At 41.9% G+C, this 24,657-nt stretch overlaps 1 pseudogene; it reads right to left on the bottom strand.

Moving 5' to 3' along the window:
• Positions 1 to 1,335: 1,335 nt before the first annotated feature.
• The window catches only part of LOC122232950, a 132,072-nt pseudogene continuing 108,750 nt past the window's right edge, over positions 1,336 to 24,657 (bottom strand).

Raw genomic sequence — 24,657 nt, 5'->3', positions numbered from 1 at the left:
GTGCCAAAAATAAATAAAAAACGTTGAAAAAAAATTAAAAAAAAAAAAACAAAAAAAAAAACAAGTTGTTTATTGGTATAGAAAGCTACATGTTACCTGAAGAAAATTTAGGACCAATGGAAAAGCAAAAAGAACAAAATAAGTGTCATCTATGATCTCATTCTAGATGGCCACCACTGACATCTACTTATATTCCTTTAGTCTTTTTCTATATCTATTACTTATGTATTTATGTGTATATATTATATGGTTATAAGTATAGGATCAAACTGTTTAGACACTTACCTCAAAACTTAATAGCTTTCCAATGTAATTTTAAATCACTGCTGAGTGCTCCATGGTATGTTTAGTTAATGTACCCGATATTATTTCTCTCTCTGATGGATGTTTTAGCTTCAGTTTGTGCTTATCCACAATGCTTTCCCTAGGTTAAGTTTGGAATTCCAATGTCAAATGGGATGGAAATTTTAGGAATTTGATTCCTGGTGTCAAATTGTCAACCTGGAAAAAATTGCATCAACTGTCATTCCCACCTGGTTTATGGGGTCCCCCACATTTTTTCCAAACACTGGGTTTCATTATTTCTTTTTTTTGAATGGCCGATTTGATCAATGAAAAATTGCATGTTTATATTTTTCACTTTTTCCGGTTAGGAAGGACATATTAAAAAACATTTGGGTGTCTGTGTTTGTAAATTGCCCGCTCATGTCCTTTGACTATTATTTTATTTATTTTTTTAAAGAAATGTTTTTATTTTTTTTTTAATGTTTATTTATTTTTGAGAGAGAGACAGAGGGACAGAGAGGGAGAGTAGCAGAAAGAGAGGGAGACAGGATCCAAAGCAGGCTCTGTGCTGACAGCAGACAGCCCCATGCGGGGCTTGAACTCACAAACTGCAAGATCATGACCTGGGCCGAAGTTGGACTCTTAACTGACAAGAGCCACACAGGCGCCCTCCTTTGACTATTATTTTTTCCACTGAGGTGCTTGCTCATCTTTTTCTCATTGATTTTTTTAACTCTTAAAAAACGGAGTTTATTTCACACATAAGATTTTGTTTCTCCACTTGTCTGACCATCCTACTACTATGTTCTGCCGTAGCATTCCACACATATTTAAAACCAAGCAAAAGGTGGAGTTCTGCCTTTAAAAACTAAACAGGCATTTTGGACAACGTATTGGCAATGCAAGCTGGACCACATTTATCAGACAGAGTAAGGAAAGTTTTCTCTCTGCATTATAAAAAGGACAACCAGATATCAAGTGTTAACAGAAATAAAATGAGATGGAAAATTTTAACAAACCGTTTAAGCTTTTTTCCTAAAGAAACGTCCTCTACTGCCAGAGATCTTAAATAGCCTCTGGATCAGTCATCCAGAAGCAGTTCCTCATATAATTGATGAGCTTGGCTTTCACTTTAGAAAGAGAATCACCTTTTTCCATACTTGCTTGCATTTTTGCTTTAATGTCTTCTACAGAACTAGGTCTGTTTGATGTGTTAGAAGTTTTTTTCTTAGTTTCTTTTTTTCTTTTTTTTTTTGAGAATTCTTGACCTTTTGATCTTGATGTTCACGGTTTTGAGTCTTTTCCATTCTGGTTTGATTTTTGTACATTTTTGGCTAGAGTATCTCATATCAATTTCTTCACTGGAATGTTTTCTCCGCTCCTCTTTTTTCTCCTCCTCCTCCGCCTCCTCCTCCACTTATCCTCCTCCTTCTCCTTCTACTTCTTCTTCTCTCCCTCCTTCTCCTCCTCCACCTGTACCTCCTCCTTCATCATGATCATCACCACCTTCGATAGCAAGTTTGATTTTTTGTGTGGAACCTTGCCACCACTTCCAAGGGCTGATTGCTTTCCAGATACATTTAGGAATTTCGCTTCTCTTCTTTGTCTTCTGACTCGGCCTCTTCCTCCAGCACTAAGTGCTGTTCATTAATATGCATGAGCCCCGAACCACCTTTTAACCACCAGTCACAGGTGTTGTTATTTCAAAGCCGCCAAGGGAATTCATCACTTGTACAGACATTTTCAAACTTGCTGTTATTTTCATTGGACTGCCCTCCTAATTCTTTGCCTTTGCACCAGCCCTTAAACTGTTCTTAGAGATGGGTGGTGCTCATTTTAATCATCATCCACGAAGGTGGATAAATAATACTGTCAGCCACAGTTGACAAAAGAAAAGAGTTCATGTCCAGCCCCATCAAGTCAGCCATGGGGTGGCGGCGTGCACTGAGGTGGGCGCTGTCTACTGCTCAAGAAAACAGTCATTGGTATGAGATCACACCAGGGTTCTTACTGAATTTTAACTACTTTGTGTACGTAAGCATACTTTGGTTGTTTTCTGTTATCAACATGTTTTCTTCATTAGCTGTTGGCTTTCAATTTTGTTGATGTACTACTTGTTTACGGTAGTGACTTTTGTTGCTGTTTTGGGGGTTACTCTTTTGGGCTTTTTTTTCTTTCATTTGATTGCTTTTATTTTTCGGGCAGTCACAGCTGTTACTGTTGTGACCTCTGCCATTGGTATCATACTTAGAGATGCCTCCCCCATCCTTAGGTCATATAATACTTGTCCACCTTTTCTCCTAGTCCTTAATCACTTAATCTCAAATCTGCAATCTATTTTATTTTAAATCTGTGGTTTATTTCAATGAAAGGTCTTATCTCAGATACAGTTTCAAAATATCCCATTCTAATTTAACTTTGTAAAGCAGCCATTAGGATGGTTATTGACCAATACTGTTACTTTTCTATAGTGAATGCATTTGCATGCGTTACGTCTTTATCGCTAAATATCCTTATTCACATAACGGAGTACTAGCTCATTCTGTTTGCCGCATGACAGGCTGATAAGTTGAGGGGGTGGGAAAGTGCTGGGGTAGGAAAGTGACTTTATTTGGAAAGTCAGCAAACTGAGATGATGGACTGTTGTCGTAATGGATCATCTCTCCTCAGCATGAACTTTGATGTTAGGAAAGGGGGGGAGTGGGAGGGAGCTGGGGTCAAGAGGTGACTGAGGTCTGTAGCCAGTCAGGCGCCCACAAGGGTGCAAGGCAGGTTTTGGAACTTTTCTGTCCTTGGTCAGTTGATCTTTGAGTATAGGAATCTGTTCATGCCATTTCTCTAAATCTTAAACATAACATTATTGTTTCTGTACATATTTATCTTCTCGGGTGATGTAGGTTTTGGGCAAAGAGTGGTTTTTGCAAATCTTAGCTGTCACCAAACTTCCTTCAATGATTAACATGCCTATGTGCAGGGCTAAGCAGAAGTTTCTAAGCTATAAGTCACAGCAGTAAGGGTAATAGAAGCAATATGGAGTCAGACATGCTAAGTTTCTTCCCGTTACATCCACACCTGGGCCTAAGCCTCACTGTGAGCATCACCATTTAACTGCAAAAAAGTCAGGGTTGGCCTTGACCATCCTGGCCTGGAAGAAGTAAGAAGGCCATCGGTGTAATGCTGGCCGGCCCACTCGAATTTCTGTTTTTGGCTTCTCAGAGACTTAACGTTATGGTCATATTGTGCTTTCCTTGACGCCCATGAGAAAAACGTGTATATTTCAGCCATCGGCCAGAGTCTGTAGTTTGTGAGAGAAGTTCCCCTGAGGTATGAAGAAGAGGAAGGAGGAGACCCAGTGGTTCAGCCTCCATGTCCAGTATGCCCAACCGGACAGATTGCAGAGTCCCAGACACCTGTGCGTACACACAGTGCTTCTTCCGGGTTGCCCATCTCTGGATGCCACCAGCCGCAGCACAGATTGTTTCCCGCTTTAGAGTTAAACTTTCTCTTTCTTTTTCCTTTCTTTTGCAGAGCTCCCAACATGAGAACACCTTCCAGTTGTGGGCTCAGAGGACTCTTCTTATAGCACACAAATGCATGCAGCTATATCAGATTTCCAAATATACAAAAGAGGGCACATCTTGCTGTTCCTGGTTTTGAGGCTCCTAAGCTTAGGTCTCATTAAAAAAAAAAAATGCTGGTTGTCAGTGCACAGGGGCGTTTAGGCAGGTGAGGGGAAATGGGTGGGCAGAGAGAGGCATGAGGAATGATACCCGCGTAGGAAATGCTTCCACTCATGTTTTGTATTTGTGTTTTAAATTTTGGGAGTGACTCACAGGCACTTAGCAAAAGTAACTGATTAAATTAACCTTATCGGTAATGAGGTTGCCTGGCCTCTGTTTTGGCAAACAGCTCGCTGGCTGGTTGGTATTTAATTGGCTGCCTGGTGACTGGTGAAAACAATGTGGGTTGAGTCCCACTTAAAGCAAGTTCATAGTACATCAATCTTGCTGTAGTCTATCTGGACGTTATTAAAGTTAAGACATGGTATACTGAATTATTTGTTTCCTTTATTCATGCAAAACAGATGCTCAGGACTCACGTTTCTCAGACATGGTAGATCGGGATTGTGTGTGTTGCGTGAAGGGAATACCTTGCTTGTTATAGGATAAGGGTTGTAGCATTTGTCCTGCTGTGGCTGTATTTGGAAACCATAAATGATAGTCTTAGTACAATTTGATGTTCTTCAAATGCCTAGTTGAAGTTCAAGCGTTGTAAAATTAGATTCTTGAGTAGAAGGATGCAAAATCCTATGGACTGAATTGTGTCCCCCCAAAAAGCATACAATGAAGCCCCTAACCCCCATTGTCATTGTATTTGGAGACAGGGCTCTTAAGAGATAATTAAGGTTCAATGTGGTCTGAAGGTCAGGTACTAATCTGTAGGTTTGGGGGCCTCATAAGAAGAGGGTGAAGAGGTCTCTTTGTCTCTGCATGCACCAACAGAGAAAAAGCCATATGAGAAGGTGGCTGAGTGAAAACCCAAGGAGAGAGCCCTCAGTAGACGCTATATACACTCCTTGGTCTTGGAATTCTAGCCTCCAAAACTGTAGAAAAATAAATTTATGTTGTTTCAGTCTCCCAGCCTATGATTTTTTTTTAATGGCCGTCCAAGCTGACTGAGACAGAAAGGAGATGGGGTATGAAATACGGCTCCGAGAGGGACCCACAGAACCTAGAGATCGAAAGCAGTGAGCACTTCTCTGTGAGACGTGTAAAGTGACCCTTTACTGCTGTAACTCGGCAGACCTAGCACGGTCCAGTGAGAAAGGACCTGTCTGGAAACGGGAGACTGGGTTTACCTCTCTGCATCTCTCCAACCTTGCTCAGGGGCTCAGCTTCCTCACCTGCATAAAGAGGCGATTGGGTTAGTTCTTCTTTATGCCCATTCTAGCACTTTGAAAAGTACTAGTGGCGTTATGTTTTAATTACTGGAGTGTTCCAGTGGACTTCAGATGCTTTGGAGTTCTCTCGTGAGCAGACTGGAATCTTTTTCCAAGAGGGTCATGCTAGCCAGCAGGAAGATACTGTTTGAGCTCTCAACCTCAAACTCAATGTTAGTTTTTGGGATGGGAAATGGCAAGGTCAGGAAAGATCCTCCTTCCTACCTCCACACCTCTGAACTAGGAGTCTTCTCAATCAATCCAGATGATCAAATAGTGAGATTTCTGGCCATCAGCATATGTGACTTGTGGCAGTTGGGTAATCAAAACACAATTCTGTCTGCACCTCCATTGTCGCTTCACAATTTGTTCACAGGGGCTCTACAATAATTAACATTGGTACTGTCCTTTCTCCAAAGTGGGAAGTTGAACACTTTGCAAAAGATAGCTAATGCCAATAAAATTTCTTGACAAACTGCAAACATTCTAATACATCACACACGCACACACACACACACACACACACATGCATGCACACTCTCGTCACTGTAGGGTCAGGGACCCACACAGTTTTTTTTTTTTATCACCTTGTGGGAAAATGTGGGCACTTTTAATGCTATCCATGAGTCAGTGGTGGTGAGGATTTGGGGTTGCTTCCAGGGGCATTGGGTTTGTGTCCACATAGGCTGTAATGTTACAACCAGAGGAGTCACACTTTTCATTGGGATTGGGATCCTCAAATACAGATTTGCACATAAGATGTCCCAATCCCCTGCCCAAAGAAAGCCTCTAATACATCTCTCCCAGCCACGATGAAAGCTCTTGGAGGTCACATCATAAACAGCTGGTGCCTATGAGTAGAAACTGCAATTTACTTCTGGAGATAGTCTGAAGCCTTCTTTTTCTACAAGGTACCACTGAATAGGGTTAGGGAAGAAAAGTTCTACAAGCATTTGAGGAAATGTCATATGAAAGAGGGAGGGAGCCAACAGAGAGGGTACCAAGTTTCAGAAAAGCTGCCCAATGTTTATGGTGTGGCCCTTGGGAGAATCATCTTCCTTCATCGGAGGTGAATAAATGCATACTTCTATGGTGTCCTAATACAGTAAAGAGATGAGCTAAAGAGAATCGTAATAAGCTGAATAAGCAATTATTTTTTATCTAAAAAATCAAAATTCTTAGTCACCCTATTGTATTTATCATCCACTTGATTTTAATTACGGACAAATAAAATAATTTTAATTTGAAAAAATATAAATACAGTACATACAGTCTGGAATGAGAAGTCCAATTAAATTTGCTAGTGAAGACATAAGCTTTGCAATGTACACATGGCTTTCACATACATGATATTATTGATTCTTGGACAATTCTGTGTTGGGGTCCATCTTTATTTGCCAGTTGGGTTCCACCTACTATTTGCCAATGAAAAAAAATGTGAATCAGAGAGATTAAATGACCTGCCTGCATCACAAAGGTCATCTGTGGCAGATTAGAAGTTTAAATCCATGGCTTCTGACCCTTAAAATTTTTTTCTCACAAGGAATAGAATAAAATGGAGTTTGGTGGGCCTGGGGGGAAGAGGAGGGAAATGTCACATGCCATACCATTCATCCTGTTTTTCTCCACTCCTTTCTGACCACCCTGGTAGGGTCACTACATAAAGGTTTTGCCTAGATTCTAGGCACCTCCCAGGCACCTGTTTATTCTCTCCCACAAAACACAACCTGTCTCCCCACCCCGTGCTTCCTTTGGTTGTGTCACATGAATTAGATGGGAAGTGAGAATCTACACATCTTGGTGATCCAATCACTGGGAGAACCATTAAGGAAGGAAGAGTGCCCCCTTCTTGAGGAAAAACTTGACCTTTTCAAAACTGAGACCCTCCAGACCAATATAATTTTTCGTCATTCCTGTCAGTTTTTCCCCCTGTCTTCAATTTTCCCATTTACCATTTTTAATGTTGCCTGGTGAGGGGGTTTCTGAACGGTGAGGGCAAGTTCCCATGCGGCCTCTTTTTCAGTCAGTGGTTTGAGACTCACACCCCCATGTTTAAGGAATCTTCAGGTGGATAGTTACTTGGGGGTAAAGGAGAAAGGCCTCTCCCACAGCTTATTTCTCCAATTAGAACATATTTGCAACAGAACCTGTGAATCTGGATTAGGTCTTAGGGCCACCATTATCATAGTGGGGCCTCGGTTGTCCAGAGCACGTGCCCACTCCACACCACAGCTCAACCTAGTCCATCCATGTGTCAGATGATGCAGAGCCTGACATAGATACCATTGGTGAGATGGCAAAATTTGGCAATTCGCCAAATGTTTGTGGCCCAGTAAAGCTCTGTATCTTTTCAGTATTATCTCAATCATCTTTTTTAGTTTCATTTTGATTAGATAATATAATATTACTCATCAATTATTTAGGAGATGGTTGACCAAATGGGCTATATGGCTTTATTCCATTCAATCCTTGTTCAACAAGTATTTATTGAGCGCCTACTATGTGGTAGGCATCATATTTGGCATGGAGAATGCAATCAAAGTAAAGTTGAAAATCAGACAGAGACCCTGTTCTCAAGTAAACAACTTATCCCACGAAGGATGCATAATTACAACTGGAGAGTCTGCAAAAGGGAAGATGGTCTGTGGCCATGTTAAACAGAGGATCTTTGGTTAACTCCTGAGCTGGGCCAGAGAAGAATTCTCTGAGGTTGAAGAGCCAGGACTGTGTTCTGAATGAACAAAAAGAACTTTCCAGAAGTCAAATAGCAAAGGGTAGGGGCAAAAGAAGTTTTCCATCCAGAGGAAAGAGTCTGTGCAAAGACCTTTTGGAGAGAGGGAATAGGAAGCTTCTTAGAAATGAAGGTCAGGAAGCTGAAACTCAGAGGAGAGCTGGCACAAGCTGGGGCTGGAGAGACGGGCTGGGGATAAAGCCCAAAGGGCCTTTTAGGCCATGTTAAATATTTATATCATGATCACAGGACATATGGAGAACCATTGAAGGCTTTTAAGCAGGCATATATGTGTATGTGAGTGTGTGTGTGTGTGTGTGTTTGTGTGTGAGAGAGAGAGAGAGAGAGAGAGAGAGTGTGTATGTGAGTTTGTGTGTGAATGATTAGATTTGTGTTTTGAAAAGGAAACTGGATACAGTAAGGCCTTCACATGGACAAAGAGATAAGCAAGGGGGCTGTTTTGATGAGACACAGTGGTATCTGGAACTAACAGTTAAGATGGTGACTTAAAGCAGGACGTTCAGACAGTGATGGATTGGATGCGGCCATGAAGGAGGGAACAGTGTCAAGGATAATGCCCAGAGTTTTGGTCTATAGGCTCGAAAGGATGGCAGTGTCATTTACTGTGATAAAGACACTGGAAGAAGGGGCAGGTGAGAGGGGGTTTGATGAGGTCAGTCTCTGTCTTTATATTAATGATTGGCTGCATAGAATAGAAAGCCCTCCTGGAATAGCTGAAACAGCTAGGGATGTGTGTGAGTCACAGGACAGGGAGGCCCAAGGCTGTGCAATCTAAGTCTTGTAAAGCAGCTCAACAATTCAGGGATGGTAAGGCTCTTTTCAGCTTTCAGGTCTACCTACCTTGTTGGGTAGTCCTTTACCCTTTTGCTTATTTCTTCATGGGTTCCAGATGGCTGCTGTGACCCTGCCCTCATACCTGCATTCCAAGTAGAAAGTTGCATGGAGGGCTACAAAATGAAGGGGTTTATTCCAACAAAGATTTTTCTTGTTTATTTGGGGGAGGAATCTCTACCCAGGAACTTGGCTTACATCATATTGGCCTGAATTAAGTTTTGTGGCCACTTCTAGCTAAATGGAGTTTTGAAAATCCAGTATTTTAGCTTTCTGGCCTTTACAGGTAGAGGAAGGCCAAGGATTGGGGCCATGTGAATAGCTTTTAGGACTAGCATATGTCTACCATAGTTATGGTAGTGATGTGTCTTCCGAGTAGAGATTTCAAGGAGAGGGTTAGACATACCGGCTCAGAGCTATTCTTCTCCTCTTTTACCTCCTGAGGGAAAAAAGCTGATTTGGTGACAATCTTAAAATATGGCAATTAAGACATATATCCCAAATTTTTCCATCTACTCAAAACAAAAGGAAAGCAGAAAAGCTCTGGACAAGAAATTTGTCAGCCAAAAAGATGATTTCTTAATATTAGCTACAAGATTACTATAGATGGGTGAGTAAAAGGCCTTTAAAATAAGGATTCCCAAATTCTGTGTAGACATCCTTAAAAATTGCAGGGAAGGGGCGCCTGGGTGGCTCAGTCGGTTGAGCATCCGATTTCAGCTCAGGTCATGATCTCGCAGCTCGTGAGTTCGAGCCCCGCATCGGGCTCCGTGCTGACAGCTCAGAGCCTGGAGCCTGTTTCAGATTCTGTGTCTCCCTCTTTCTCTGTCCCAACCCACTCGCATTCTGTCTCTGTCTCTCTCAAAAATAAATAAACATTAAAAAAAATTTAAAAAAAATTGGCAGGGAATGGGCTTCCTGATCTTGCATTGGTCAGACAGTCTCTTTGATGGTGCATGAATTCATAGCATTAGCTCTTGATAATGTGGTCACTCTGGACCACCCCACAAATTTTAACACAGCAATTATAAGGATGGTAATAACCTTCTGGCTTCACGGAGCAAATCACATTCTTCCCCATCCACTCTTTCCTTGAGAGGAAATGATGAGGGTCAGGGTAGTGCCATTATATAGGGGATTGTCCTGAAGGGATGACAACTGAGCAGAGACTGAAGGAAACGAGAGATGGTGCCATGAGGACCTGTGGGAACAGCAATTCAGGCAGAGGCAGAAGCAGGCCTAAGCCCCCAAGCTGTGGTGAGTAGGTTGACCCTGCATAGAAAGGGGAGTATCCTGGGAGAGAAATGGAATATTAACATCAGACTGTTTCATTTTAAAAGTTTCAAGTGAACTATGGTACACAGGAAAAGGGTAATATGGGACTTTCTCTTTCCATTGCCACATTTGAGACTTCTTGCCTCTTCATTAAGCTGGTTCCTAGAATTGCATCTGTATCAATCAGGACAATACGGGTGTATAGGTAACAGAAGTCTTAACGAGCATTTATCTTACATAAATGAAGTGTGGAGATAGGTGGTTCTGAGGTTGGTTTAGCAACTTGAGAACATTTTTCTCATGGGTATAAGATGACTACAATTACTCTAAGTATCACCCAATGGTGCTTCAAACAGGAAGGAACATGAAGATGAAAGAGAGAGAGAGAGAGAGGGAGAGAGAGAGAGAGAGACGGAGCCTTTTACTTTTCCAGCTCTGTTTATAGAAGGGAAAAGAACTCAGCACATTCCTGCATATGTCTCATGAGCTGGCACTCCGTCAACTATCCTCACCTAAAGATTATCAGCAAATGGGAATGGGATGTTCATGCTTCATCTGCACTGAGCTCGGCTCATCCTCAGGGGCCTAGAAAGTGGCTTAGCTGCCAAACCAAACTGGTTTCTATTGACTATGGAGGAGGAACAGTTGCTGTCAAGTAGGTGACCAGCAGTGTCTCTCCCCCAGGCGTATCCATGAATCCCCTCAAGTCTGATCATAGAAGAGATGTCTATTTTCCTCTCTTTATGCTGTCACTGATGCATTTCCTGACCACATCTAAAGGATGGACTCACTTTGTCCTAATATGGGTTCTTTTCAGAAGCTGACCCCAGGCAAAACATTCAAGTGCAAAAGAGTCTCTTTGGGAACATTGGCAGGGACGTGGAAATTGATCCAGGGATGATGGGAAGACAGTTAATAAAGGATGAATTAGTAAACCAGTCATCAACGTGAGCAACTGGAGCATAATATTGGGAGGGAAAGTCTGGGAAATAGTAGAAAACACAAGGCTCAGAATTATCCCACTTGAGAGACGAACGAGCTGAGGGATTTACCCTCCAGCAGCCATTGGTCATTGGTTGAGGGCTACTTCTGAGATGTGCTAATTCCCCAGCACTCCTGGCCTGCACGCATGAACTGAGTGGTCTTCTGTGGCTCTGGGAAAACTCTCAAGTCCAGAGAGGCAGGTAATTGCTGGTGGGGGTCATCCAAAACACAAAGAGAAGGGACATGGAAGGGGCACTGGTAGCCTTTGCCAGACATCCTACGTTAAATGTTCAGTAGCCACTTCCTTGATAAGCACCAAAATATCTGGTGCGATACTTCTGACTTAGATCTGTAACTTTATCAGCTTCACCAGAAATTGTATGCTCTTCAAAAAATCAGGGTGGGGCAGACTTACAAGATTTTATTGACACAGCATCCTGCACAGTACTATGTAGAACCACTCTCCCACGTGTATGTTGATGGTATCATATTGAGGATATGAATGGCTTCATCCATGCCACAACGTTTTGGCCAGTAGTTACCATCATGACTAGTATATGTATTGGTACAGTTTTTTTGCAGTCTAACAATCGGGCAAATGGCGAAGCCCTCAAGGAGCACAGCTTGTGCACCACAGGGTGGACCAAAGAAATGGAGGAAGTGTGGATTGGGTGGATGCCTATTATTTTGATTAGAGTAGTCAGCCCAATGAAAAAATTCAGTACTCCAAATTATAGAAATGTAATCACATTTAAGGCCTAGAGATTTCCTTCTGTCTCCTTTGAATCCAAGTGAAAAGAGGCATGACAATTTTTTAAAGTCTTTCTATGGAGCATAAGCTGTTTTTATAAATGTGGAATAATTCATTGAGGATATGAGTTATGTGGAAGGGGCATCCTGAGAAAACCTTGCTTTTGATGTAATCTAGTCAAATGGATGATTTTCTTCCTCCTGCTCCCCGTTACCTCCCCTCGTTCATTTTTGCCAAAGTGAGTTTCCATATGTTTCATCTAAATGACTCACATTCAGAGAAATCATTCAAATTATCTGTGGGCACAGATACTTTTCTTTCATTTGTGGCTTGACGGTGGGTGGTTATAAGGAGTGGAAACGATGGTGGGCTCTTCTCCAAACCCCAAATCCTTTGGCTTGCTCTGATTCCCTGGGCTCTCTGCATCTCCAACTTTATTCTATACCAGAGGGAAATAGCCATTGTAAATTACAAAGATTATTCAATTTCAGTCCACTTTAAGTGCCCTTAAAGGGAGACTGCACTCATGACTTCTCAGGGGATAGGCAATGCATCTTACCATGGATAAAGTGCTGGTTGAGAGGTTTTAAATCACATTTGTAGCTTGGGAGACTAATATTGGAGGCAGTTTTCTTCCTAAAAAGTAATGGCATCTATGTTACTGACTGTAGAGAGCACAAAGGAGTTGGAGGGAGACCAGAGATAACTTGTTTAAATGATGATGGAACCATTCAAAGGGTGTCTTTCAAGGGGCATAAACACCTTCCCAAGTTAATAAAGACTCTCATTGCATTTCACACTTTGAGCCTGAGGGACGCAATTGTTCTCTGGGTCTACCTATGCTAACTTGTACGGGTCAGTCTGAGATATATGCACATCTGAATTCACATGAGGCAATGCATTTGATCTATGCTTGTAAAAGAGATCCTCTTTGTTAACTGAGTTAAATGCTGGGTTTTTGGTTTTTGTTTTTGTTTTTGTTTTTTTTTTACCCTTCTAATCAAAGGTCATCTTTATGAGTGAACCTTTATAGAGCACTCCCATCTGAATGGTCTAGATATGGAAGGTTTATTCTTGCCCCACCCCTACCACTGTTTTGTTAATGTTTTCAAATGAATGGGTACACTGTCAAGTGTTTTGTGGATTTCATTGCTATTTTTGTTCAGTAATCTCTATGGTCATTTGGAAAAGACTCGGTTCAATTCCACATACCCTGCTGAGCACAGACTTTGTGCCTGACTCTGGAATACTAAGCTGGCCAGCCTGTCTGGAATTCTGCAGAACTGCTAGGCTCTCATATAGACCACCCACAGCTTCTTCCCACTGATATTTGGCTCTGTCCCAAGAGAGAGAGAGAGAAGGGACAGGGAAGGAAGGAAGGAAGGAAAGAAGGAAGGAAGGAAGGGAGGGAGGAGAATCAGGGCTCTAAAAATTCCAGATCATTCTGAGCAGAAATCATGTCTGTAATAGGAATGTAGTTGAGGTACAGGCAAACGTCTTGTCTTTTCCTATTGCATCCGTGAACATCCCTCTGTTGGACATATTCCACATTGTGGGCAGTGTGATACACCCAGACTCCCTCAACTTCAGCTCTTTAAATGTTTCTAAAAGTGGTGAATCTGAAGTCCTCTATGTAGATGAGGCGGCTCCTGTCCAACTCTGGCTGTTCCTTTCTGCTTCAACAACCACGATGGCTTGGGTGGAAATCTGTGTCTCACTCTCCCTTCCTTCTCATTCACTTCCCTGGCCGGCTGGTTAGGATTCCTACAGCAAGCACCCAGCTACCCTTGTTGGGTTGATTCACTTTATGGGCCCCGGTGTGTAGAAGCTGATGTGTGGCCTGGATGGACATCAGAGGTGGGAAGTAAGTTGGGATCATTGTATTTCCCTAGACGGTCATTATTATTTTGTAATGTATTTATTATTTAGACCTTACCTACTGCCAAAGTATCTTTGAGGCGACTTACAATAAAAGAAAGAAAAGTAATTAGGCTCTTACACCACAGATAAAAAAATGGAAACTTATATAATATATGAAACGATAAACGTCGGCTAATAATAGCTATTATTATCATAGCACTAATTTTAGTAGTGGGTTCCTAGGCAGTTGAAATATGAAATGTAGTGAAGGACTAAACTTTAATTATCTGATGATAAAAGGATACATACTAATTCACCAGGAGGTGAGTTTTCTCCTTCAAGCCCTAACTCTTAATTGAGATTTATTACACAGATCGTGGTATACAAACAGGCAAGGACTGAGGAATGCTTTACTCTCTCTCTCTCTTTTTTATTGAAGTATAATTCACATACAGGGTTATATGGGAACACTTGTAATGGTGATACTTTTTAAGTTGTAGAAATATTTGTTTTAAATTTTTTTAATGTTTATTTATTTTTGAGAGACAGAGAGAGACAGCATGAGTGGGAGAGGGGCAGAGAGAGAGAGAGGGAGATGCAGAATATGAAGCAGGCTCCAGGCTCTGAGCCATCAGCACAGAGCCTGACATGGGGCTCAAACTCATGAGCCGTGAGATCATGACCTGAGCCGAAGTCGGATGAGGGCTCAACCGACTGAGCCACCCAGGTGCCCTTAAGTTGTAGAAATATTCTTAATGTGTCTGTTTCACATAAAATGAAAAAAGGTGATTTGTTCATACAGGAGAATGAGGATACTTTTTAAGCTTTTCAGTTTTCCTTCATCTGAGGTGCATCTCATTCATTCCAGAAACCTGGACATGAGACCTTTGGCAGGAAGCATGACCATTGGCCCACTTTGTCTTGTGCCAAGGTGATTTATATCCCAGGCTCTTAAAGGTTCACCATGTGCTTTCCCTGCAAGGGTATCTTGCCCTCGTTACCTAGTTGGTGACATGGTGTAGTCCTTCTTTGGGAATTCTTTTTTTTTTCCCCCAAAGGAAGTTTACCTTTCTTTTTTACCCCATTTTTTCTCCCCCCCCCCCCGGCTTTTAGAGATAGAGCTAACATTGTGTAAATTCAGGGTGTACAATGTGATGATTTAATGAACTTAAGTATTGTGAAATGATTACCACAATAAGGTTAGTTAACATCTCCATTGCCTTATGTAATTACCTTTTTTTTTTTTTTTTGATGGGGTGGTGAAATTATTTGAGATCTACTCTCTCAGCAACTTTCAAGCACATAAGACAGTCTGTTAAGTAGAGTTAGTGTACTGAACTTATTTATCTTCTAACTGGAAGTTTGTACCCTGTGACTGACATCTCCTCTCTCTCGCTCCCCAGCCGTTGGCAGCCGCCCACTCTACTCTCGGTTTCTGTGAGTTTGGCATTTTTAGATTCCACATATAAGTGAGATCATACAGTATTTTTCTCTCTCTGTCTGACTTACCTCACCCAGCATACTGCCCTCGAGTCCATCCATGTTGTTGCAATTGGCAAGAGTTCCTTCCTTTTTAGGGCTGAATGATATTTCTTCGGGTACGTATACCACATTTTCTTTATCCATTCATCTGTTGATGGACACTTAGGTTGTTTCTATGTCTTGGCTACCGGGAACAACTCTGCAATGAGCAAAGTAGTGCGCATATAACTTTGAAGTAGTTATTTCAATTAGGGATTCTTAAAATTCTTTTTAAGGTTTACTTATTTTGAGATAGAGACAGCAAGTGGGAGAGAGGCAGAGAGAGGACCCTAAGCAGGCTACGCATTGCCAAGGCGAGCCCAACGCGGGGCTCGAACTTACAAACCAACTGTGAGATCATGATCTGAGCTGAAGTCAGATGCTTAACCAACTGAGCCACCCAGGAGCCCCTAGAGATTCTTGAAATTGGCTCTCTTGGCTCACCCTCGGAGGTCTCTGGGATAAGAATTGGTGATCCCTTTCGTGGTTATGTCTGTCCCTAAACTCTCTGATTATTACACGGGAAAACTTCAGGCCTGCTTAACATCTTTTGCATTCTGGGAAGAGCACGGTATGCTGTCACCTGAGAGATGCACAGGCCCGGTGCTCCATTCGCTTGGGAGATGAGAGCCAAGCTTTTAGACAGAACCTCGGAACTAGGTATCACTTCATTTCAGCAGTCACTGCCACAACTAATTTGGGCAATTTTTGGTATTTGGCCAAAAATGTTCTTCATCATGAATATTTAGAGTATTTAATTTCTAAAATTCTGCCCGGCACAGTGACATCACAAATGAGTAATACTGTATGTCCCGACTTCAAAGGCTGACAAATAGTTTCATGAAAGCAGCAAATTGAGTCTGGGTCGGAGCCATTTATGTGGCAGAGAACCCAGCTATCACGTGTCAAATCTCGTTTAAGAACAGAAGGGCACTAAAGCGATAGAACATTTTACCTGGAGAGGTGATACTGTCCCAGTCAGCAGAGAACGCAAGAAGGAAATGATGTCAGGGATAAAAACACATGAAAAACGTTTAATAACCACTCAGAACATATGGAAATTAATGATATTCAGAGCTTGCAGAATAGCAAGATTTTTTCAGCTTAAAATAATCTTCCTGCTGATGCGCAGTTACTGGAGGGTTCCCAAAATGCCACAGAGAAAATTAGATTCAAGCAAGAAAAAAAAAAAAGCAGATCTCTGAGAATCAGAGAACAGGGTAGAAATGAAGTAGAAGGTATTCGTGACAAATCGAAGAGCCCGTGATGGGGAAAGAGCACCAGACTGGGGCTCTGTTCCTGGCCCAGTTTTCTCCTTAGCCATCCTCACTGGTCTTAGACAAGATTCTTGCCCTTTCTTTCTTTGTGAGGGGGGTTTTATTTTATTATGTTTTAAGATACTTGACATCCTAAAAATTGTACAATTTAGACCCAGTGGGCACAATGACTTCTGTCGGAAGAATCCGTACTGAAGTGGTTAGAGTTCCACACAGACCACATGAGCGTTAGAAAAATCTAGTAAGAATTCACAGCAGGAGGCACTGCTCAACTTCCAGCTACCACTCTCCCGCGCTGCCTCAACAACAGAGCATCTCATGGGGGAAAAACTGGACGAAGCAAAAGGCCAGCTGACCGACCGGAAGCCTATATTTAACCACAGTACTCATTCATTCTCACCTATTTCTGCTTGAAATGGGGGTTAAATTGAGTACAAGGGTTTAGTGAAACCCCAAATCCCAGGAGGGAGATTTCTCCAGTGACTGGAGAGTTTTCCAGCTTATTTAAAAAAAAAAAAAAGAAAGATGTCCTCGAGGTCTGGGTGAATGCACTCAACAGTGACATATCTGATTCTCTCACACACATTTCCTATAATTGAATCAGAGCTTCAAAATCCTTGAACTCTTGTCTTCCATTTAACCCCAAGACCTTACTGGCGAGCAGGATGCCTTCTAGAGAGCGGACAAAACCAGAAAGCTTTTAGCTGACTCTGGATTCCAGAATGACAGACCTTCAAAGAGGTCTGAGGCCTACAAAAATCCCAGGGGTGTTGGAAGGTCACCAGTCGATTTTTGAATTATTAACACCCATTTAACAATTAAAGAAAGCCATATTGATAGGCTATCAAGGCAATTAATTATTTAGTTGTACAAAGTAAAGAATGGAAAAAAAGATGGAAGTATAATGGGTGTGAATCTTAGGCTCCAAAGGCATGGGCGAAATAAATGCCTGTCATAAATCTTGACTTATTTGAAGTCATATCACACCTGACTCCAAGCCCTCATTCCACTGGTCTCATACAAAATTCAATCTCAGGGGTTATTATTCTTTTCCCAACCTTTTCCAGGACCATGCAAATGTCCTTATGGAGAAAAAGCTGGTCTTACATGAAACTGATGCTCCAATGTCTCTCTGATGCTTGGGAGTCTAAGCCTATGCAAGTGTGTCTGGCTTCCAGGCTTCTTGCTAGCTCTGAGGTATGCTTGGGACAGGAAAAGTTTTCCTAAGGGTTTCTGAGGTAGACCCCTCCCCTCAATTGCCTCTCAATGAACTTAAGGAAGCCAGCTGTGGGTGGAAACCCAGTGGCCGTCCACCACATTGGCCAACTCAGGGCCACCTCATTTCTTCTTTCTGCCTTTCTTTTCCTGCAAAAGCAAAACTTGTCTCCAGTTGCCTTTGGAATGCCTGAGACCATTCCCTCTGAACTGCCTGCCTCAATCTCATCAAGGACTCAGGCTTTCATAAAAGAATGAAAGAGCTGTCTTCCAGAAGCTTCCTTCATTTCTCCTGCCCATCTATATAAATTTCACTCCATTCTGGAAGCACAAAAGCCCAGCTACCTGCATGGTAGTGGAGGCAGGAGACGGATGTGAATGAAAACATACACACCACCACCCCCAGTAAATGCTTGGGTTCCTTTAGCTCAGATGTCCAGGGTTCTTTTCTAATTAAATGGAACACAAAGCTGGCTGGGTAGGTGAAATTTCCCCAGTCTTTTCAAGGTCTGAGTATGAGATCCCATGTGGAAGGCAGCATTTTTGCCTTTTGGGATGAAGAGCAATTAAAATTCATATGTACAATGTAATAATGAGAAGGAAGACTCTGGTTTCAACTCCTCTTTGGAAGGAGGACTTTTCATGAGAGAGTTTGTAAATAGCACCCAGGACGAATTGCTGCAGAATGCTGGGAGTGCCATGGTGGCCATTTAGGAGGCGACCAAGGGCTCCCTGGCTATTGCATAACCAAAGGGCAGGAGGAAAGGATCTGATGCCCATGTCGTTACGACAGTTGAGGTACTAGGAAAACTGCTAAACTCAATCCCCAAGCTGGGAATGACCTTTCTTTTCATCCTTCTAAATTCCCTCTGACTTTGAAGGTAGGTTTTTGCTGTTGTTGTTGTTTTGTTTTGTTTTATTTTATTTTTGAGCCCTTACCAAAATAGCAATGAAATATTTCTTGCACTTCTTTAAGGTTTGCCTTCCTTGCTGGTTCCATGAGGGCAATGGCCAATACTTGATTTGTTCATCTCCATATTTCTGGCACCTAGCACAGAACCTGATGCATAATAGGTGCTCAATAAATAGCTGGGTTGAATGAGGGATCCAGGTAGAGTGCATTTTTTATTCTGAAGACGTGTCCCCAGCCACATAACCCAGAGAGCACCCTCTTTCTTCCTTTGAGTACCCAGAGCACTAATTATGTGTACCACACAGTTGTCACAGCATAAAATGCTTGTATCGCTCACTTACCCAGCACGGGGACTCTGCAAGCCTCCATGGGCAGTTTGTAAGGTTCTAGGGAGTAGAGATGATAACTCATGCTCCTCTTGATTCTCTCTGGTAGTAGCACTGAGCTTTGATCTTAGTGAAAACCTGGTATTTAGTATTTAGTATTTATTGAGAATTGTTTTGTTAAGAAATAAATGTTTGATACTCAGCCTTTTCCTGTAAATGATGCTGTTTATGTAATGGAAATCTTTTTGCTGGAAACTAGTGATAGACTGTGCTACAAAATAATGCATGCGTTTCTGGGAAAAGTGCTTTTTGTAAAACTGCATTAAACATAACCGGGTTTATGAAGAAATTAAGATTAGGGGTGGGCCACTCAAAACCCGTGCAGACCCTAAGCACAGACCTTATGAAAATAAGAATTGCCACCTTGAGAGAGAACTTAGAAGGGGGTGGTGGTGGCTGGAGAAGGCTTTAGGAAATACTAAAATGTGCAAAACCAATAGAGGGCAGAAGCCAGCCTGTGGGCATGGAGATAGAAAAGAGACCTGTGTGTACCTGCCACCAGCAAAGAGAGCTAAAGGCTGGTGGTGGGTGTGGGGGAATCCTTACAGCAGGAACTTATTTTAAATTTTCTTAAAATTGAGCTAAAAGAGCTCCAGTTTATGCGGCAGCCAAACCTAGCACTTTTCACTTGCTGATGGAGGTTCTTTCTTTTATGTTTATTTATTTTTGAGAGAGAGAGAGAGCAGGTGCACAGGTGGGGGAGGGGGAGAGACAGAGAGAGAGGAAGACAGAGGATCTCAAGCAGGGAGAGAGCTCAATGCAGGGCCTGAAGTCATTGGCTGCGACATCATGACCTGAGCCAAAGCCAATGCTTAACCAACTGAGCCACCCAGGTGCCCCCGGAACTTCTTTCTGTTTGGTCCCCCTTGCCTAAGTAAATTCATCAATGAGCCACCAGAATGTGCTCACTACACAGATACCATTCCCTCATTTGACACCCACGTGTGAGCTCCATGTCACATGTGTGGTAGCAGGATAGCTGTACTTGCCTCTGGACTGTACAGAATCTGCTCATCTTACAATGTTCTAGAATGTAGTTCCACAGAATTATTGGTTTAAATGTTTTATTTTCACACTCTGTATTAAAAACAGAAACAATGACAATAGCAACAATAACCATACCTTTCATACCTACAGCCACTGTGAGAAGCCTTTCACGGCCCAGAATGTGGTCCATCTTGGCGAATGTTCCATGTGAGCTTGAGAAGAATGTGTGCGTTCTGCTGTTGCTGGATGACGTAGTCAGTGGATGTCCATTATGTCCAGGTGACTGATGGCATTGTTGAGTTCGACAGTGTCCTTCCTGATTTTCTGTTCCTTGGATCTGCCCATTTCTTCTTCTTCTTCTTCTTCTTCTTCTTCTTCTTCTTCTTCTTCTTTTAACGTTTATTCATTATTGAGAGACAGAGAGAGACAGAGCATGAGCATGGGAGGGGCAGAGAGAGGGGGAGACATAGAATCCGAAGCAGACTCCAGGCTCTGAGCTGTCAGTGCAGAGCCCAACGTGGGGCTAGAACTCACCAACCATGAGATCATGACCTGAGCCGAAGTCAGACGCTTAGCCAACTGAGTCACCCAGGCGCCCCAGATCTGCGCATTTCTGAGAGAGGGGTGTTAAAGTCTCCAACTACAATAGTGGATTCATCTATTTCTCTTTGCAGTTCTATCAGTTTTTGCCTCATGTAGTTTGATGATCTGTTTATTAGGCACATACTTATTAAGGATTGTAATGTCTTCTTGAAGAATGGGTCCATTTATTATGCAATGCATCTCTTTAGCTCTGATAATTTTCCTTGCAATGAAGTCTGCTCTGTTTGGAATTAATGCAGTTACTTCAGCCTTTTTGTGGATCATTATTAGTATGGTATATCTTTATCCATCCCTTACTGTTAATCTGTATGTGTCTTTATACAAGTGGATGTCTTGTAGACAACAAATACTTGGGTCTTGTTTTTTGATCTACGTCGACAAGCTCTTTTAATTGGTGCATACAGAGCAATGACATTCAAAGTAATTATTGATATAGTCGGATTAATATCTACCATATTTGTTACTGCTTTTTATTTTTTGCTCTTGTTCTTTGTTCCTGTTTTTGTCTTCTACACTTCTTCCGCCTTTTGTGGTTTTAATTGAGGATTTTACGATTCAATTTTCTCTCCTTTCTTAGCATATCAGTTACACTCTTTTAAAAAACTCTTTTTAGTGTTCTTTAGTATATCTTCTCTTGTTGGGGCTCCTGGGTGGCTCAGTCGGTTAAGCGTCTGACTTTGGCTCAGGTCATGATCTCGCGGTTTGTGATTTCGAGCCCCACATCGAGCTCTGTGCTGACAGCTCCAAGCCTGGAGTCTGCTTTGGATTCTGTGTCTCCTTCTCTCTCTGCCCCTTCCCTACTCACGCTCTGTCTCTCACTCTCTCTCTTTGTCTCTCAAAAATACATAAATATTTAAAAAATTTAAAAAAAGAATATATTCTCTTGTTATGATATACATAACACGTACAACTAATCTGAGCCCACTTTCAAATAACACTGTACCACTAGAGTTATGATATAAGCATATGCAATTGAATACATTGTTGCTATAATTATTTTGAACAAACTGTTATCTGTTAGATCAATTAAGAGCAAACAAAGTAAGGGGCACCTGGGTGATTCAGTGGTTAAGCATCTGACTCTTGATCTCAGCTCAGGTGTTGATCTCAGGGTTGTGAGTTCAAGCTCTGTGTTGGGCTCCACGCTGGGTGGAGCCTACTTTAAAAAAAAAAGAGTAAGAAAAATAAAAGTTTTTATCTTACCTTTACTTGTTCATTCTTCAGTACTTTGTTTTCTTTAGGTAAACTTGAGTTCTGATGTGTATTAGTTCCCTTTTCTCAAAAGAACCTCTTTTAACATTTCTTGCAAGGCAGGTCTACTGGCTACAATTCCCTAAGTTTTTGTTTGCCTGAGGTCTTTATTTCTCCTTCACTTTTGAAGAATCATTTTGCACAATATAGAACTCAAGGTAAATACTAGACTCTGCTCTCTTGTTTCTGAGGAGAAGTCAGATGCAATTTTTCTTGCATGCAATGTTTCTTGCATCGTTTCTGAGGAGAAGTCAGATGCAATTCTTACCTTTGTTCCCATGGAGGTAATGTGATTTTTTTGTTGGCTTGTTTCTGTTTCTTTCAGAATTTTTTTCTTTACATTTATTTCTCTGTAGTTTGAATATGGTGTACCTAGGTATAGTGTTTTTGTTTTGTTTGGATTTGGCTTTTGCATTTATCATGCTTCCTGGATTTGTGGTTTTATTTCTGATACTAATTTTGGAGAAATCCTCAGTCATTATTGCTTCAAATATTTCTATTTTTTAAAGTTTACCGGTTTATTTTGAGAGAGAGAGCGTGAGAGAGCAGGGGAGGGGCACAGAGAGAGAGAGACAGAATCCCAAGCATGCTCTGTGCTGTGATGATGTGGGGCTTGAACCCACGAACCGTGAGATCATGAGCTGAGCCAAGATCGAGTCAGATGCTTAACCAACGGAGCTACCCAGGCACCCCCTGCTTCAAATGTTTCTAGTAGTTCTTTTATTCCTTTGTCTTTTTCTTCTCCTTTCCATTACGTGTATTTTGCACCTTTTGTAATTGTCTCACATTTTCGGATATTCTCTTCTCTACCTTCCCCCCAGCCAGGTTTTGTTCTTTTTGTTTTTCAGTTTTGGAGGATTCTATTGATATATCCTAAAGCTCAGAGATTCTTTCCTTAACTGTGTCCAGTTCACTACTAAGCCCATCAAAAGAATTCTCCATTTTCGTTTTAGTGTTTTAATCTCTAGAATTTCTTTTTGGTTCTTTCTGAGGATTCCCATCTCTCTGCTTTCATAGCCCATCTATTCTTGCATGCTGTCTACTTTCTCTATTACAGTCCTTAGCATATTAATCCTCGTTGTTCTAGATGTGGTCAGGTAATTCCAACATCCCTGCCGTGCCTGGTTCTGATGCTCGTTCTGTTTTTTCAGATTATGTCCTTTATCTTTTGATATGCCTCATCATTTTTTCTTGGTACCCAGACATGCTTCCCTGGGTCAAAGAAACCGTCATAAACAGGCTTTTAGTAATGTGGTGGTGAGGTGTGGGGGGAGGGGAAGCATTTTGTACTCCTATGGTTAAATCTTAGTCTTTCAGTGAATTCATGCCTCTGGACTTTGAACCTCACAAGTGCTTCTCAGTTTTTGCTACCCTTTAGGTGGACAGGATGGATGGAGCGGGCTGGCGTTGGGTGTTTTTCTTCCCCCAGTTCAGTTAGGCTCTCGCAAGACCCCAGCAGGGGAAGCTCTGGTTAAATAGTTTCTCTTGAAGGCGGACCTTGTCAGGAAGATCCTCTCCCCCTTTTGAGAGGATCCCACTGGCTCCCCTGGAGACTTCAGCCATGAGGCTCTGCTCTAGTAAGCTCTAGTGATCCTCTGTTCTCACCTGTCAGTGCCTCCAGTTTTGGGGGACAGCGGGTGGCCCAGTGACCTCATTTCTTTCACAGATCTAAGAAGAGTTGTTGATTTTTTAGTTGGTTTCGTTTTTTACTTGTTAGGGTAGCAAGGCAACTTCCACACTTTTTGCATGCAGAAGCAGAAACCAGACCTGCCTAGTAAGTGCTCTACAGATTTTCTCTATTTAATATTCAAAGCCACCCTGCAATGAAGATTTGTGCTTTTCTTACTGATGAGTATACTTCACCTTGGAGCTCCCGGTGGTCTCCCCAGGGGTCAGTGGCGGTGCCTGGATAAGACCACTGGTCCTCAAGCCAAGCTGGGCAGTGAGGAAGGTCTGGGAAAGCACCCTGTGAGCTCTGCCCTTTTCCCTCTTCTGGCCTCAGTGAGGTCACACCAACTTTCAACAGGAAGAGTAGCTTCGTTTCTTTCTGTTTATCATTCATAGGTGACTGATTAGCACAGTAGCTTGCTTAACAGGCAATCAGTAAGAGTCCTTGTAGGTCCTTTGCCTCCAAGCTGCCATTTCTCTCTCGAAGCATCTCCATGCCTTATTTTCTAGTCAGTCAACTCTGTTGAGGATTTTCAAGAACATTTCTTCCTTTATTTATTCTGGAAATACTCTATCAGTCTTTTCCCCAAGCACTTCTGAGCTCATCAGGGGCTGACGAAAATTAAACTTCTTGAAGGCAGAAGTTAATTAAGTTTCTCCTCTAATGCCACAAATTTAATTGAAGATTTTAGACAATGACTTACAGTTTTCCTTTTAGGTCTACCTACAACGTCTATAGGAACATGGCTTGTTTTTAGTTAGATTATCACATGATGCCAACCACTTCGAACACTTTAATGGGAAAACACTGTAGATTAATATGTTTAAGATTGTCAGCTATGCTGGTATTTACTGAAAGGTATATTGATAGAATAAATGTGTTCAGTCAATAGCATCAACCCGAAGTATGAAATAGCAATTTATAAAAACCTAATGGCATCATTATGTACCAATTCATCAGGTGTTGGAGCAGGGCTTTTGAGAAAAGAGCTCTCGAAATTACTTAAAGTCAGTTTATGCCAATAAACGACACCAAAATGCAGTGGAGAAAGACAAGGTCGAGTTCAAGTGTCACTCCATTACTTCCCAAATCCTAAGCATGCGAAGAGATACTGTTAGTTTCTCACACCATAAAAAAAGGGAAATTGGGGACACAGCA

The sequence above is a fragment of the Panthera tigris genome, chromosome D4 (genome assembly GCF_018350195.1).
Source record: "Panthera tigris isolate Pti1 chromosome D4, P.tigris_Pti1_mat1.1, whole genome shotgun sequence".
Classification (NCBI taxonomy): Eukaryota; Metazoa; Chordata; class Mammalia; order Carnivora; family Felidae; genus Panthera; species Panthera tigris.
This window is presented reverse-complemented; position numbering and strand designations above follow the sequence as displayed.